We start from the raw sequence: 16,862 nt of genomic DNA, 5'->3' as shown, positions 1-16,862 counted from the left end.
GTCCATTAATCGTGCCAATGTGTGCACACAACGTGATGATCCTATCATTCTTATAAGTGTGTCAAACAATAAAATGTACTTGTAAAAATCACCAAATTTACGAACAATCCAGAAATACGGCCAAATTTAACGTATAAGGGAGAGAGATACGACAAAATGTCACAGGACCAAAGTTGTAGATCACTCCGAATTGAAGCGACATTGTGCCATCCGTTTTGTGATACGACTTACCGTTTAGCCAAAAAATAGCTCAAAAGGAATGTCTGCACAGTCATTAAAATTGCCTCCATATTTCGATATCTTTGGGGTTAAAAAGTGAAAAATTTGAACACATTGGAATTTTCCCGTCGGTTAGGGACCAAAAGCTATAATTTCACCAAATTTCAATTGTCTACCTCGTCTCGCAGGTTGTGCCGCCATCTTGATTTGGGGGATGGGGGATAAAAATGAGGATATTCCCGAAAATTTTTAAGCCCACGAAACCTATAGGTTATCGTTTTGGATATACTATACGACTGTGTTCTTATGCTGAGCCCAAAATTTGAGCCCCCCCCAGCGTGCCCCCTTCAGGGAATTTTGAGAATTTCCGATTTTTCTAGGGATCCTGGGGTCATCAGTTTCCCTCGTACCAAGTTTCAAATTTCTGAGATTTCTGGAAGTGCCTCATTAATTCACGTCTTTTTTCATTTTTAAATATTTATATATACATCGCTCCAGCCCGACTTGCTTTTATATATATAGATGACGGATAAGCATGAGCACGTTGAAAATTGCAGACTTCCACTTCGAGATTCATATCTCCTAAACGGTTTATGATATTAAGAAACGGTTTGCGCCATCAGACGCCTCATTTATCGCTCTACATGTTTGTTTCTAAACCATTTCCTAGTATCTCCCATATTAAGGGGGTAAATTGAGTTCAAATTTTGAATAGGGTGAAATTTGGGTGCATTTTTAACATTTTACATTACATTTTGCCTACTTATGTATAAGCTAGAATCATGAAATTTGGTACACATATGTCCATTAATCGTGCCAATGTGTGCACACAACGTGATGATCCTATCATTCTTATAAGTGTGTCAAACAATAAAATGTACTTGTAAAAATCACCAAATTTACGAACAATCCAGAAATACGGCCAAATTTAACGTATAAGGGAGAGAGATACGACAAAATGTCACAGGACCAAAGTTGTAGATCACTCCGAATTGAAGGGACATTGTGCCATCCGTTTTGTGATACGACTTACCGTTTAGCCAAAAAATAGCTCAAAAGGAATGTCTGCACAGTCATTAAAATTGCCTCCATATTTCGATATCTTTGGGGTTAAAAAGTGAAAAATTTGAACACATTGGAATTTTCCCGTCGGTTAGGGACCAAAAGCTATAATTTCACCAAATTTCAATTGTCTACCTCGTCTCGCAGGTTGTGCCGCCATCTTGATTTGGGGGATGGGGGATAAAAATGAGGATATTCCCGAAAATTTTTAAGCCCACGAAACCTATAGGTTATCGTTTTGGATATACTATACGACTGTGTTCTTATGCTGAGCCCAAAATTTGAGCCCCCCCAGCGTGCCCCCTTCAGGGAATTTTGAGAATTTCCGATTTTTCTAGGGATCCTGGGGTCATCAGTTTCCCTCGTACCAAGTTTCAAATTTCTGAGATTTCTGGAAGTGCCTCATTAATTCACGTCTTTTTTCATTTTTAAATATTTATATATACATCGCTCCAGCCCGACTTGCTTTTATATATATAGATGACGGATAAGCATGAGCACGTTGAAAATTGCAGACTTCCACTTCGAGATTCATATCTCCTAAACGGTTTATGATATTAAGAAACGGTTTGCGCCATCAGACGCCTCATTTATCGCTCTACATGTTTGTTTCTAAACCATTTCCTAGTATCTCCCATATTAAGGGGGTAAATTGAGTTCAAATTTTGAATAGGGTGAAATTTGGGTGCATTTTTAACATTTTACATTACATTTTGCCTACTTATGTATAAGCTAGAATCATGAAATTTGGTACACATATGTCCATTAATCGTGCCAATGTGTGCACACAACGTGATGATCCTATCATTCTTATAAGTGTGTCAAACAATAAAATGTACTTGTAAAAATCACCAAATTTACGAACAATCCAGAAATACGGCCAAATTTAACGTATAAGGGAGAGAGATACGACAAAATGTCACAGGACCAAAGTTGTAGATCACTCCGAATTGAAGGGACATTGTGCCATCCGTTTTGTGATACGACTTACCGTTTAGCCAAAAAATAGCTCAAAAGGAATGTCTGCACAGTCATTAAAATTGCCTCCATATTTCGATATCTTTGGGGTTAAAAAGTGAAAAATTTGAACACATTGGAATTTTCCCGTCGGTTAGGGACCAAAAGCTATAATTTCACCAAATTTCAATTGTCTACCTCGTCTCGCAGGTTGTGCCGCCATCTTGATTTGGGGGATGGGGGATAAAAATGAGGATATTCCCGAAAATTTTTAAGCCCACGAAACCTATAGGTTATCGTTTTGGATATACTATACGACTGTGTTCTTATGCTGAGCCCAAAATTTGAGCCCCCCCAGCGTGCCCCCTTCAGGGAATTTTGAGAATTTCCGATTTTTCTAGGGATCCTGGGGTCATCAGTTTCCCTCGTACCAAGTTTCAAATTTCTGAGATTTCTGGAAGTGCCTCATTAATTCACGTCTTTTTTCATTTTTAAATATTTATATATATACATCGCTCCAGCCCGACTTGCTTTTATATATATAGATGAAAAATTTAGCACAGGATAGGGTGGGAAGGGGAACTGCATCAAGCCAGTATATGAACTGATGACTCAGGCAACAGGAACAACAAAAACATCAAAGCTAAGTGGAAAGTATTTGCTGTGCTAACGTAGATGATAGAGAAAATACATAACACGCAACTAAAATAATTTCCAAAAGTTAGTAGCAGGGTGAAAGAACCATTACATAAGATTAGCTTCATTCCACATTGACAATGCAGAATTATTTTTAAAAAAATGTATTCATCCTCCTACTCAGAACATATTCACGCTACCATGAGGGAGTTAAAAGGTTATGTCATAAAAATTCATACATGTTTCAAACCTATTTGTGGGTCATCTTCAGTGAAAAAGTCTTCAGCTCTAATTTTGTTACGGACGTACATGCGTTACAATTGCATTTTACGTTTAATTAAAATCTTTAAAAACACAGGCCTCAGCACATCGAAAGTTAGAAGATTTTTCAGTCACACCAATTTAAAAGATACGCTTTTTGTATAATAAGCTCAATGATCTTCGCACTGTGTTGTAACACTTTTACGTCTGTAAAAAATAGTAATTAAAACTGAATTTTATATCACTGAAAATGACCCACAAATAGGGTTGAAACATGTATGAATTTTATGAAATGAATTTTAAACCAATTTATTGAACAGGAGGATGCAAAAAACGTATATGGTGTGGGATACTGTAGTCACGTCCTAGTTCGTGAACCATGGGCAACGCTTGAGTGGCCTAGTAAGTGGTCCTGAGTGTCGGGATACCAATTGCTATCGAATGAGAGTGGGCATCTCGTACATATTCTGAGTCGTGGCCCTCCTTGTGCTTAGGCGGCTAGCACTATGCAATCCACCAGAGGTCCCTAACCCGTTAGAGGAGAGATCCTCACTTGGACTATGTGCAAGTAGGGTAGCATCCTGCTTCATGAATCTACCGAGCTCAGAACATTTTAAACAAGCCTCGGACCTATGGGAGTAACGGAGTCCCACTCTCACTTGACATGCGAGGTACTCCTCGGAAACAACTTGGTGAAAGAAATGGAATCCGATGGGGAGCTATCAATATTACTGGAGCTTATGGAAGAATTATTACAGAACTGGATGAGTCAGCAAAGAGGATGCATCTGGATGTAGTAGGAGTAAGTGTTACTCGGGTAAGGGGAGATAACGAGGAAGAGATATGAGATTATAAAATGTACTTGACGGGTGTTAAAAAGGGAAAGGCAGAGTCTGGGGTAGGGCTGTTTATCAGGAATACTATTGCACGCAACATAGTTTCTGTTAGTAATGAAAATGATCGAATAACGTGGGTTGATTTGGCAGTTGGAGAAATTAGGACGAAAATTGTCTCGGTGTATTCACCATTCGAGGGTGAAGATGAGGATGAAGTTGACAACTTTCATGAAGCCTTGAGTGACATCGTAGTCAGGGTAAACAGCAAGGTTAGGATAGTGCTAATGAGAGATTTCAATGCAAGAGTTGGAAATAGAAATGAAGGATACAAAATGGTGATTGGTAAATGTCGGGAAGATATGGAAGCTAATGGGAATGTGAAACGTTCCTTGGACTTCTGTACTAGTATGGCTTTAGCGAATACGAATACATTCTTCAAGCATAAGGCTCTTCACCGCTATACAGGGGAGGCTAACGGTACCAGATCCATAATATATTATATCTAAAAAGGAATTAGAATTCAGGAAGTCTGTTAAGAATGTATGGTTTTTCGGGAATTTATCCATGATGCAGACAGCCATCTGCTGTATAGTGAACTAAATATATCTAGGCCTAGGTTAGAAAAATGAAATCTGTCTGCAAACGATTGAGGGTACAAAATCACCAGGACGAGAAAATTAGTACATGAATATGAGAAGTTTCGAACGGTGGACAGTAAGCAGGTTCATGATATATGAAGAAAATGGGTGGCATACAAGGATACAGTAGTTGAAGCAGCGAGGGAATGCCTAGGAACAACTGTGTGTGAAGATGGGAAAAAGCTAACATCTTGGTGGAATGATGAAGTGAGAGCAACTTGTAAACATAAAAAGAAGGCTTATCAGAAATGGCCCCACACAAGGGCCGATGCAGACATGGAATCGTACGTAGATGAAAGAAACAGAGCGAAACAAATAGTTGTTTAATCCAAAAAGAAATCTTGGGGAGATTTTGGAAATAACCTGTAAATGCTAGGTGAAGCACCAGGGAAACATTTCTGGATAGTAAAAAAAGAATATTTGGAAGGGAGGGAAGAAAGGAAATGAACAGTGTTTTGAGTAATTCAGGTGATCTCATAATAGATCCTAGGGAATCACTGGACAGGTGGAGGAAATATTCTGAAAATCTTTTCAACGTTAAAGGAAATCTTCCTGGTGGTGTAGTGAGAAACCAAGCGCATGATGAGTAAGAAAATAATGTTGGTGAAATTACGCTTGAGGAAATGGAAAAGATGATAAATGAACTCCATTTGCATAAAGCAGCAGGAATAGATTAAATTAGACCTAAAATGGTGAAGTATAGTGGGAAGGCAGGGATGAAATGGCTTCATAGAGTAATAAGATTAGCATGGAGTGTTGGTAAGGTACCTGCAGTTTGGACAAAAACAGTAATTGCAGCTATCTCTAAGGGAGGGAGCAGGCAAAGTATTCACTGGCATCTTGGAAGGCAGTGTGCGATCAGTTGTTGAGAGAAAGTTGGATGGAAACCAGTGAGGTTTCATACCCCAGAGATTGTCAGTATGCGCCAGGTAATTCAAAAATTTTACGAGAGGAATAGACAGTTGTGTCTGTGTTTCTTATATCTACACAAAGCATATGACAGGGTACCGAGGGAAAAGCTGTTCGCCATTCTGGGGGACTATGGAATTAAGTGTAGATTTTTAAAATCAATCAAAGGCTTTTATGTTGACAACTGGGCTTCAATGAGAATTGATGGTAGAATGAGTTCTTGGTTCACGGTACTTACATGGGTTAGACAGGTTGTAATCTTTCACTTTTGCTGTTCGCAGTTTACATGGAGCTGATATAAAGTGGGTATAAAGGGTATAAAGGGTATAAAGTGGCAGGGAGGGATTCAGTTAGGTTGACATATAGTAAGCAGTCTGGCCTATACTGACGACTTGGTCTTAATGGCAGATTGTGCCGCAAGTATAATGTCTTGGAACTCGAAAATAGTTGAAATGAATATGGTAGTTAAATTAGCCTCTCGAAGACTAAATTGATGTCAGTAGGTAAGAAATTCAACAGAATTTAATGTCAGATTGGTGGTAAAATCTGGAACAGGTAGAAAATTTTAATTATCCAGGTTGTGTGTTCTCCGAGGATGGTAATATAGTGAGATTGAATCAAGGTGTAGTAAAACGAATGCGGTGAGCTCGCAGTTGCGATCAACAGTGTTCTGCAAGAAGAAAGTCAGCTCCCAGACGAAACTATCTTTATATCGGTCTGTTGTCTGACCAACTTTGCTTATCGGGAGCGAAAGCTGGGTGGATTCAGCATATCTTATTCATAAGTTAGAAGAAACAGACATGAGCGTAGCGAGAATGATTGCTAGTACAAGCAGGTGGAAACAATGACAGAAGGGTACTCGGAATGAGGAGATTAAGGCTAAGTTAAAAATGAACTCTATGGATGAAGATGTACACATAAACCGTCTTCGGTTGTGGATTTGTGTCAGACGAATGGTGGAGGATAGGTTACCTGGGAGAATAATGGACTCTGTTATGGAGGGTAAGAGGAGTAGAGGGAGACCAAGACGACGATGGTTAGACCCAGTTTCTAACGCTTTAAAGATAAGAGGTGTAGAACTAAATGAGGCCAGAACACTAGTTGCAAATACATAATTTTGGCGACGTTTAGTAAATTCGCAGAGGCTTGCAGACTGAACGTTGAAAGGCATAACAGTCTATAATTAAAATGTATGTATGTATTTATATACTTATGCATGTATGTTATAATTCAGGCTGGAAGGAAACAAGTATTATTTGAAAAGATTACAAAAGTTGAATTTTTCGAAAAGAGTTTTTTCTAAACTTCTCATCAAACGTATAATGATAGTAAAGTAAAGCAATTCGTGTACTTGCCCCGAGATGGTACAGCACATTTTAGGCAAGCCTCCCAGAAGTGGTGAGCTGCATGTACAGTTTTAATTACATACCGGCCGTCCCATGATTCTTAAATCCCTGGCAGTATCGGGAATCGAGACCAGACCCCCAAGGATTGCAGCTAATAGCAATAACTGTTAAACTCCTCAGCTTCAATTTTTTTAGACCGTTCTTAATTTATAAATAATGCACAGAGCATTTTCATCTTTTCTGAAGTGTTTTACTGTACTTTAACAGTTCCTTTTGCAGAAATCGTAAGCTCAACCTATAGTATTGTAAGCCGTAGTGTTAAGCACTGGAAATATTTAAGTTGTGTGTGAATGTGTATATGATTATGCTGGATGTAGAGAGTTAGAATATAGTCATTCTTGTAATGTGTACTGTGCATGAAATTGATTGTTGTTTTCGTTGTTATTGTTGGGTAATTTTGATTTACCTTTACTTTATTATCACACTACTCTAAATGAACATTGCTACCGGTATGTTTCCAATTGAGATGAATTTGTTAATGATAATAATACAATTTTCTCATATTTATGCTTTTGTACGTTGTTAATTATTCGAGGATTTTCTTGATATTTTCTAAAACATTGATTAGAACTCAACTTGTAATACATTATCCTGTGATTTTTGTGCCTTTTATTTGAATTTTTGTAGCTTACCAACAATTTCTATCATTCATTTCATGTTGTATTTCTATTGTATGTCATGTAAAACACGACATTGCGTGTTTTTCTCTCCCAGTCAAACAAATTTAGATGTTTATCAGATATTACTGACTGAAACTCCGAGGTATGCATATGAAGAGCTTGTCGTAGGTTTTGTAGTTAATCAGCACACTATTGCAGTCAATATAATCGCAAAATTGTACGAGCTCCATTAGCAGATGTATGATGCGAGATTATGCTGTGATTTCCATCTTTATTGCGTTTTCAGCTCGTTCTCCATTGATAGCGTGCTGATGATCTGCTACTGACTTTCATTCTGATGAAACACATGCTTTTTGAATGCAAAGAAGGATTATATCATTCCTGCTGAAATGACTATGAAAGCTTAAGCGAGTAATGTACATAGCAGCAGAATACACATTTCAACCAAGACACAATAGAGTAGCCAAAATCCAGGATAAGAGGGAAGCAGCAACGTAGCATATACGTATGAAATACATTACTGGATCAAGATTTTGTTTTCTTGAAGTCAAACAAGGTGTTAAAATTGTGAGTTTCTAGCAGATAATTTTTTTTCATGATGTCATGCATTTCAAATGTGACCTCTTTCACTCTTGAACATGTCTAGCTACATCTCGCGTCTGTGACCACCGACACAAAACTATAACGTTTCGTTGCTTGGTACATACACTATAAATTATTTCTTGCGGAGGCTAAAGTGTACACAAGGTAAGATAGTTTGGGATCTCTGGGGACGGTGTTTAAATGGGAATTAGCTTATAAAAATCTGTTTCACCACCAACAATCATACTCAGTTGGAAATACAGCACTTCTATCTATAGACCGACAACGTAATTTCTATTCAGCAGACATTTTCGCAGCGCTAGTGTGTCTACCTTATCCCACTCCTCCTGACAGGCTTTCCAGAAGCCATTGATAGTGCGTGGACGTCTATTTAACAAGGCGCTTTTAGGAGTCCAAATGCACAGACGTCCATGGGGGAACCATCGGGTGCCTTAATCGGAATGTCAGTAAATGGAGTTGCACGCATTCCAGTTTGCATCTCCATTATCTCTAAGAACAGATGAGTCGAATGAAAGGTGTGGCTGGAAGTTTTATCTTGATGTAGCCATAAATTATTTTTCACCCTCTCATACAGTGCTGGGATATCCGTGTTGTTAATGGGTTTTAAATCATCTTGCTGATATTATGTGCAGTTCACCTTCACATTATTAGCAACACGGCGAATGGTTAACTTGCCATCAAGCGCTGATCATGAAAGCCGCTCGAAAACTTTCCTGGCTTGCATTATACAATGATTTTTATCTCTAGGGCGGTAGTAAATCGATCGTGGTTTGTTAGAGTCATTAAGGTACGCATATGCTTCGTCTAATGTTTCGACATTTTTCCATTGATCCCCTGCTACAACGCCCTCGTACAGCTTTCTTGCGTTCGTGCGAGGTTCCGAAATGTGTCGAAGCAACAGCTTGTGATCTCTAATTGCAGGTCCTTGTTGATTATGGTGTTAAATTTTGAAACCAGCCACAACTTACGTGCGACAGTCCTTTTGGGGGAGAGTGGGCACGATTAGTATTACCACCTGAGACAAGGGCCTGCACTTTCCGCACCACCTCTAGTGTACGGATGGTGGCTGGTCGTGGATTTGCTTGCTTTTTCCCCTTTGGATTAAGCCCAGTCGGCCTTTTCCGTTTTATACAACACTCATTCCGTTCTTTGATATCAAGGAATCACGTTTCTTTCACATTCCTTGGATTGTTGAATTAGCATCGGAAAGGACTGTTATGTAGTCCTCCCATCAAGGGTCATCGTTGCAGCTAAAGTCAGGAAGCTCTACATACACGTTCTCAATACTGATGTGAATCGTCAATACTTCCATTTATTCTCCCTACACATTGTGGGTGCGGACACTGTCACGCATGTGGATTTGATCTGATGTGCGGCCGGATGCCCTTCCTAACGACAACGCTATGTGTAGGGATGAACGAGTAATCATTATTGCATGTTTCTGTGGTGGTTGGTGGTGTGTTGGGACACGAGAGTGTTGGGGCTAACAAAACCCCAGTCCCCGAGCCAGGTGAATTGATGACACGCGATTAAAATCCCCGAGCCGACCTGGAATCGAACCTGTGACCCATTGAATCAAAGGCGTCTAGACTCAACCATTCAGCTAAGGAGTCGGACTAGATGACCCAGTATAACTCCCTGACACGAAGGGAATTATAATATTCCCATGGCTTCAGCTATGATATGTCCTCCAGAGTCCAAGATTGCGAGTTCAAAACCAGAAGATGTAGTCGGAGTAATTAAGGGCGGACTAAATTCCTCTAGACACTCCTTGTCTAACGATGTCGGCATTTAAACGGTTTCTGGTAACGCTTTTGGTGTTTAGCGACCAAAATTAACTAAAACTCAGCCATTGACGCCCAATATGTAGGCAAGTCAACACACCAAAGAAGAAGAATCAAAGAGGAAGAAGAATAAAAATTGTAATGTTCTTGTTTGTACGTACCACTAACTACTTTTACGCTTTTCAGAGACGCTGAGGTGCCGGAATTTAGTTCTTTTAAGTGATAGTAAATCTACCAGTACGAGGCTGACGTATTTGAGCACCTTCAGATACCACCGGACTGAGCCAGGATCGACCATGCCAAGTTGGGGTTAGAAGGCCAGCGCCTCAACCATCTGAGCCACTCATCCAGGCAACATTAATTGCTCGTATTCATTAATGTTCTAGTTATATAAAAACCTCTGTTTTAATTTAGACTGAATTACGTTCGTGCGTTCGCTAATGAAGAGAATGTTTATTGTTCTATAAACATATAGGATGAATAAATAAGGTTCATTAAATGAAAGTGTATTGGCAAGGCGGATTTAAAACGAATACTATTTTAAACATTTTATAATCAATTTTATACAATTCAATACAGGAATAAACGGCACCTGCTTTTTTAAATTTATCAACAGCCTGAAAAAATAATTTTCCTATAATTGTACCCCAAACTGTCCTACTATGTGGTGTAGTGGTTAGTGTGATTAGCTGCCACCCCCAGAGGCCCAGGTTCGTTTTCCCGCTCTGCCACGAAATTTGAAACGTGGTATAAGGGTCCACTCAGCCTCTGGAGGCCAACTGAGTAGAAGGGTGTTCGAATCCATCCTCAGCCATCCTGGAAGTGGTTTTCCGTGGTTTTCCAGTTCTCCTCCCGGCAAATGCCGGGATGGTACCAAGCTTAATGCCACAGCCGCTTCGTTCCCTCTTCCTTGTCTATCCTTTCCAATATTCCCATCCCCCCACAAGGTCCCTGTTCTGCATAGCAGGTGAGGCCGCCTGGGCGATGTAATGGTCATCCTCCCCAGTTGTATCCCCAGACCCAGAGTCTGAAGCTCCAAGACACTGCCCTTGAGGTGGTAGAGGTGGGATCCCTCACAGAGTCCAAGGGAAAAACCGACCCTGGAGGGTAAACAAATGAAGAAGAAGAAGTACTCCAAACTTCCATACATGAACGTTCATTTTAACTATCTAGTACGTAGGTAGAGAAACTAAGGTAGTTAGATGATGATTTAAAAACATGGATAAATATGTACTTAAAAATCTTCAATAAGAAAAAAAATTAAATGATGAAATAATGACACATAAAGCGATAAAGACCTAAAAATAAAAAACTAAACGACGAGAATAGTACATTAAAAATATGCGTTCTGCAAGTTAGGGACCATGAACAGGATTTATATATATATACATTGCAGTCATTAGATTCTTCGACTAGCCATCTAGTGTACCTGTGGTGCAAATCGAAGTGATTTTGTCCGTTGAGTTACGTAAAACTTCACTCAGTGGAACAGAAAAATGTTTAGATTATATGTTGAATGCTCAGATGAAAAGTAGGTTTGATCCTCAAAAGTTCCACAATCAGTTGCTTATAGATGATCTCGGCGTCACTGACGAGTAGAGAGAGAATTGTATTTAGGCACTACTAGATTAGAATGCAGACGTATTTATGTAAGTTGTGTCATCTAGCCCGCGCAATAGCTCTGCATTGCGATTTGCATAAATATCAGGGTTATTAACTATCAGAACATCTAAAATTGATGCAACTCATCTACATAACACTATAGCGGCTAGATGATACTTGCGACTTGCTTAAACAAGTTTATATTCCAACCTATTAGTACATACTAATGAGACATACTAGGGAAATGTGGAGTGAGGTAGTAGCCTGTTGCTTTCCTCAGCTGAATGAGACGTTTCTATTACATATCAGTCTGCTAATCCCACTGAAGTGCGCGGACTAACCGACCATATAAGCGACATTTTCACACAATTTATAATAGGAAGTGGCTGCGTAAAGAATGGCATGACGAACATCGCTCATACTTCAGTCACTTTTGACAGTGGCAGGTCAATGAAAGTAACAAATTTGTTTTAGCGCGTACCTGAAGACACAGTGCACTGTAAGCATTAGGTTTTGCCAGCAAAGGCAAGCAGTTTTATCTATTGTACTGAACCAAATTTGAATATACCTTGGGTAAACCTTCACTGTCAGAGGTTACATGAAAACTTCTGGAAGATAAAACTTCCACTTGTCAGTCAGTTGGGTGTTACGGAACTGTGGTTTCCGTTGTGAAGCATATTTCAGTGTGAGCAGCGGAACTTTGATCCAGTTTGAGCAATGGGAAAGTTTCATTTTCTTCCAAAAATTAGGCAAATCCGTTGGCGAAATGTTTGAGATGCTGAAGGCAAAATTCGCCCTATCACCATGACGAGAAATAGTTTCGAAAAGTAACGTGAAAGACCAGGTGTTGCTTGAATTGTACAATCCATACCAAGAACAGATCGGCAGTAGTACGCAGTCGTACCCTGTGTTTCCTGCACAGTTGGCGCTAGCCCACGAAATTATTAACTGCAGTTCGAAAGTGTATACTATGTTGCCTGCATTGTAGGCTGCAGTCCACGAACTTACTAACTGCAATGTGAAAGTGTATACTGTGCTGCCTACATTGTAGGTGCCTGTCCACGAACATGTCTAATTTCCAGATATTATGTCATCGATATTGTGGCTCTGTTAATTACTATTCTGATAACGGTGAATTTTGTAGGAGCGACATACCAGTACTTATGGGTTAGTGTGCTTCCCTGAGTTAGACAATTTACGAGTTAGAAGCGCTATTCAATATTCTGGGCGTATTTATTTCGAAAACCTGTACATATAATTCTTCTTGTGATAATAGACTTGGAATTTAAGAAGTAAAATTAAATGGGTTATTCTTTTTAAAGAACATCCAGTTTTCACCAAATGGATCGTCCACCACGAAGAATTATCGTACAGCTACTGGTGAGACGGGCTCAATATGACGGGGAATGTAGCAGCAGTTCGTGCTGTGCGCGGTAAGTCCCTGGACCGTATTCGTTGTAGGTGGTGCCTAAACGAGATTGAAACACTTACACGTGTGTTTGGTTGCTGCCAGCGTGGCAAACTCTGCACATTGCTAGGCATCATCATATAAGATCCACCACCACCTGGGCCCTCAGAAGAATCGGATTCACCGTCCATGAAGAGATCCACTGTTTGGTAGAGAATAGGAGCACTCGAAGGATCGATATAATTGTCTACAAATACAACAATGTACGATATATCGATCCAACCGTCCACTTCGAATCCTCCATGAGTCAACCTGATGATGTTGATCGTGAGAATAAGGGAATATACAAGCTCACAGTTCCGTTCTACAAGGAGGAATACAACCTAAAAAACATCGAAGTCGTAGCCTGACTAATATGGATAGGGGTACGATACCTCGAAAAATCGTTGAGTTATGCAAGAAATTGCAGCTGCCAAAATATTGCACTTTCTGCCTTGAAATCTTCAATAACTAATTTAAGAACTTTTCTTTGATTTCATTTAAAATTCAATAAACTTTTGTTTACTTTTCCATTACCTAATATTAGTATGTGTTAAGTGAGATTTGCCTTTTAGGCAACCTCTAAATTGAGGATGTGTTACTATGCAATATATACCAGGCAGCCCGGGAGCGCCGTACATTCTACATACAAATCTCCCGCATTCAATAATGTCTCACGGGATGCCTAACTACATGTTTCCGGAGGAGCGCTGCAATGTTCTGTATTTCGGAAGAAATGAAAGAAATAGCAGTCATTTTACTGCACACGTTTCATAACAGAGCGCATTTGTAAATATGCCAATGTTGCAGAGAAGAAAATTTAATAAGTTATTAATTTATACACGTGCAGACGTTCCACTTTACAAAAGAGTGACTTTTTATGAGAGAAAAATAATACCCCTCGGCGAAATACGCGTGTCTAAAGTACACGTCTGTTTAGAATCTCCTGTGCATACAGTCTGCGGGATTCGGCTGCATTCCGACAAGATTTTCCATAGATTAAAATGATGTCTGTGTATTCGCCGTTGATGAACACACTAGGCATTACCAATTTTCAGACAGCGAATATAGTACTGCTGTACCATACACCGGCATAGTACTATGTGGTCGAAAACCAGGTTTACTAATGCAAGGGGTTTGCGTTAGACGGGTAGCGCTGAGGACCATGCTGCAAATAATAATTGATATCTCTTCATATTATGACGTAACCTGCCTGATAGTAGTAGTGCCCATGTGAAAATCAGTTAGTAGATATCCCATTCAACACTTGTGCATGTGGGATGTTTATAAGTAGAAAGTAAGGCCCTCGCGGGACGCCTGGTATCTTCCACTTATAAGTGTCCCACGTGCACCAATGATGATTGGGGTGTCTAATAAAATATTTTTGCAAATAATTACTGCCTGCAGGAAGGTTACGCAAAAATGCAAAGATATAGTACTAGACGGACATTGGCTGCATTGTCCTCAGTGCTACTCGAATAATGCGCCCCCTTGCGTTGGTAGGACTCGTTTTAGAACTCAAAGTAGTAGGATGGGGTTTGGTACAACAGCACTACAGTTGTTAACATATCGAGAATGGGTGGTGTGTTCAGCAACAGCGAATATATATGCATAATTCCATTCTATAGAGAATCAGGTCGGAGTGCAGCCAAAACTCGCAGACGGCATGCGCAGGAGTTTTCGTATAGAATAGAATAGAAGCCTGCTTTCTGTACACGTATTTTTTTACCAAACAGAGCTGCGATTAAGAGGTATTGAATCGTTCATGGCTCGTAAAAGCAACTCTTTGATGAAGTGGAATATCTGTATAAGTATAAATAATGAGTTGTTAAACTTAATATTCTGCATCTTTTGCGGATTTTCAAATGTGGCCTCTTAGGGAACGTGTATGGTAAATTGACTGCTGTTTGTTACACATCCGAAATATAGCACGTTATAGAACTCCTTCGTAAACCAATGAGCAGGCAACACACTCATCGTCAGTGCATGCGGGACACTCATAACTAGAAAGTACGGAGCTGCAAGGCAACCTGGTGTATTTGTATTGAGGCATTCACAATGCTTAATAAAGTTATCATGGCATGCCTTGCGGAGTAAACACAAGACAGAGGCGCTGCTGCTCTTTATGATTTTAATTAGAAATATAACCTGACTGCAGGTACACAGAATTTAGTGGTGTTCTTTGTGAAGGAGAGAGCTCTTGACAGCACAGTCGACTCAAAGGAACACCTTCAACAAAGACAGTAAGAGTGTGGATCAATGACCTCCAGGAAGAGCCCCTAGCTAAACGTGAGATGCTTGACGTCGTGCTGCCTTACAAAAGACCACCTACCACTAGATTTTTTCCACTGAACAATGATATGGTTTACAGTTGGCATTTCTTTCTTGGCATTTATCGAAAGAGAATAAACAACTTGCCAACACGCTAACAAATGAAAAGTCGTATGGCTTTTAGTGAGGGGATATCCCAGGGCGGGTTCGGCTCGCCAGGTGCAGGTCTTTCTATTTGACGCCTGTAGGCGACCTGCACGTCATGATGAGGATGAAATGATGATGAAGACAACACATACACCCAGCCCCCGTGCCACTGGAATTAACCAATTAAGGTTAAAATCCCCGACCCGGCCGGGAATCGAACCCGGGACCCTCTGAACCGAAAGCCACTACGCTGACCTTTCAGCCAACAAGTCGGACACGCTAACAAATAATGAAGGTAAAATGAAATAATTATCATGAGCTCTAACTGAAACATAATTTGTGTGAACAAAGTTAAGAGACAAGTTTCGTTTGTATTACTACAAAAGACAATGCCCGAAATCAGTTATTGGTATGTATGACCAACGTCAACTAAGAGAACTACAATCAATCAATCAATCAATCAATCAATCAATCAATCAATCAATCAATCAATCAATCAATCAATCAATCAATCAATCAATCAATCAATCAATCAATCAATCAATCAATCAATCAATCAATCAATCAATCAATCAATCAATCAATCAATCAATCAATCAATCAATCAATCAATCAATCAATCAATCAATCAATCAATCAATCAATCAATCAATCAATCAATCGATAAATCGATCAATCAATCAATCAATCAATCAATCAATCAATCAATCAATCAATCAATCAATCAATCAATCAATCAATCAATCAATTAATTAATTAATTAGTTCTGATCTGTATTTTGGGCAGATTGTGTATCTGTTCTTTTCCTAGTCTTTCCTTAAATACGGTACTTCAAAAAAATTGGAAATTTATTGAACATCTCCCTAAGTAAATTATACCAATCCCTTACTCACATTCCTGTGAGGTAATTTTGTCCCAATTTGGCCTAATGAATGCCAACTTTATCTTCATATTGTGATCTTACCTGCTTTTCAACCGGGAGAATAGGCCGTGCGGTTAGGGGTGCGCCGCTGTGAGCTTGCATCCGGGAGATAGTGGGTTCCAATCCCATTGTCGGCAGCCCTGAAGATGGTTTTCCGTGGTTTCCCATTTTCACGCCTGGCAAATGCAGGTGCTGTTTCTTAATTAAGGCCAAAGTCGCTTCCTTCCCACTACTAGGCTTTTCCTATCCCTTCGTCGCCATAAGACCTATCTGTTTCTGAACGACTTAATGCAAATTTCGGAATATTATCTCCTTGTTCTACTTTATGAAAATATAGCCACCCATTCATCACACTTTTGCCAAGTCAAATTATACTCATTTTAGCCAGTAGTTCTACCCTATCAAATGCCTCAGATAGGTCAATTGCGACAGTCAATTTGACCTCCTGAATCTAGGATACTATGTCTACTGTATCTTTTGGGAATCCTACAATTTGAGCTTTAGTGGAGCAACCTTTCCCAAACCCGACCTTCCTTCTATAG

Source organism: Anabrus simplex, chromosome 5 (assembly GCF_040414725.1).
Source record: "Anabrus simplex isolate iqAnaSimp1 chromosome 5, ASM4041472v1, whole genome shotgun sequence".
Taxonomy (NCBI): Eukaryota; Metazoa; Arthropoda; class Insecta; order Orthoptera; family Tettigoniidae; genus Anabrus; species Anabrus simplex.
This window is presented reverse-complemented; position numbering follows the sequence as displayed.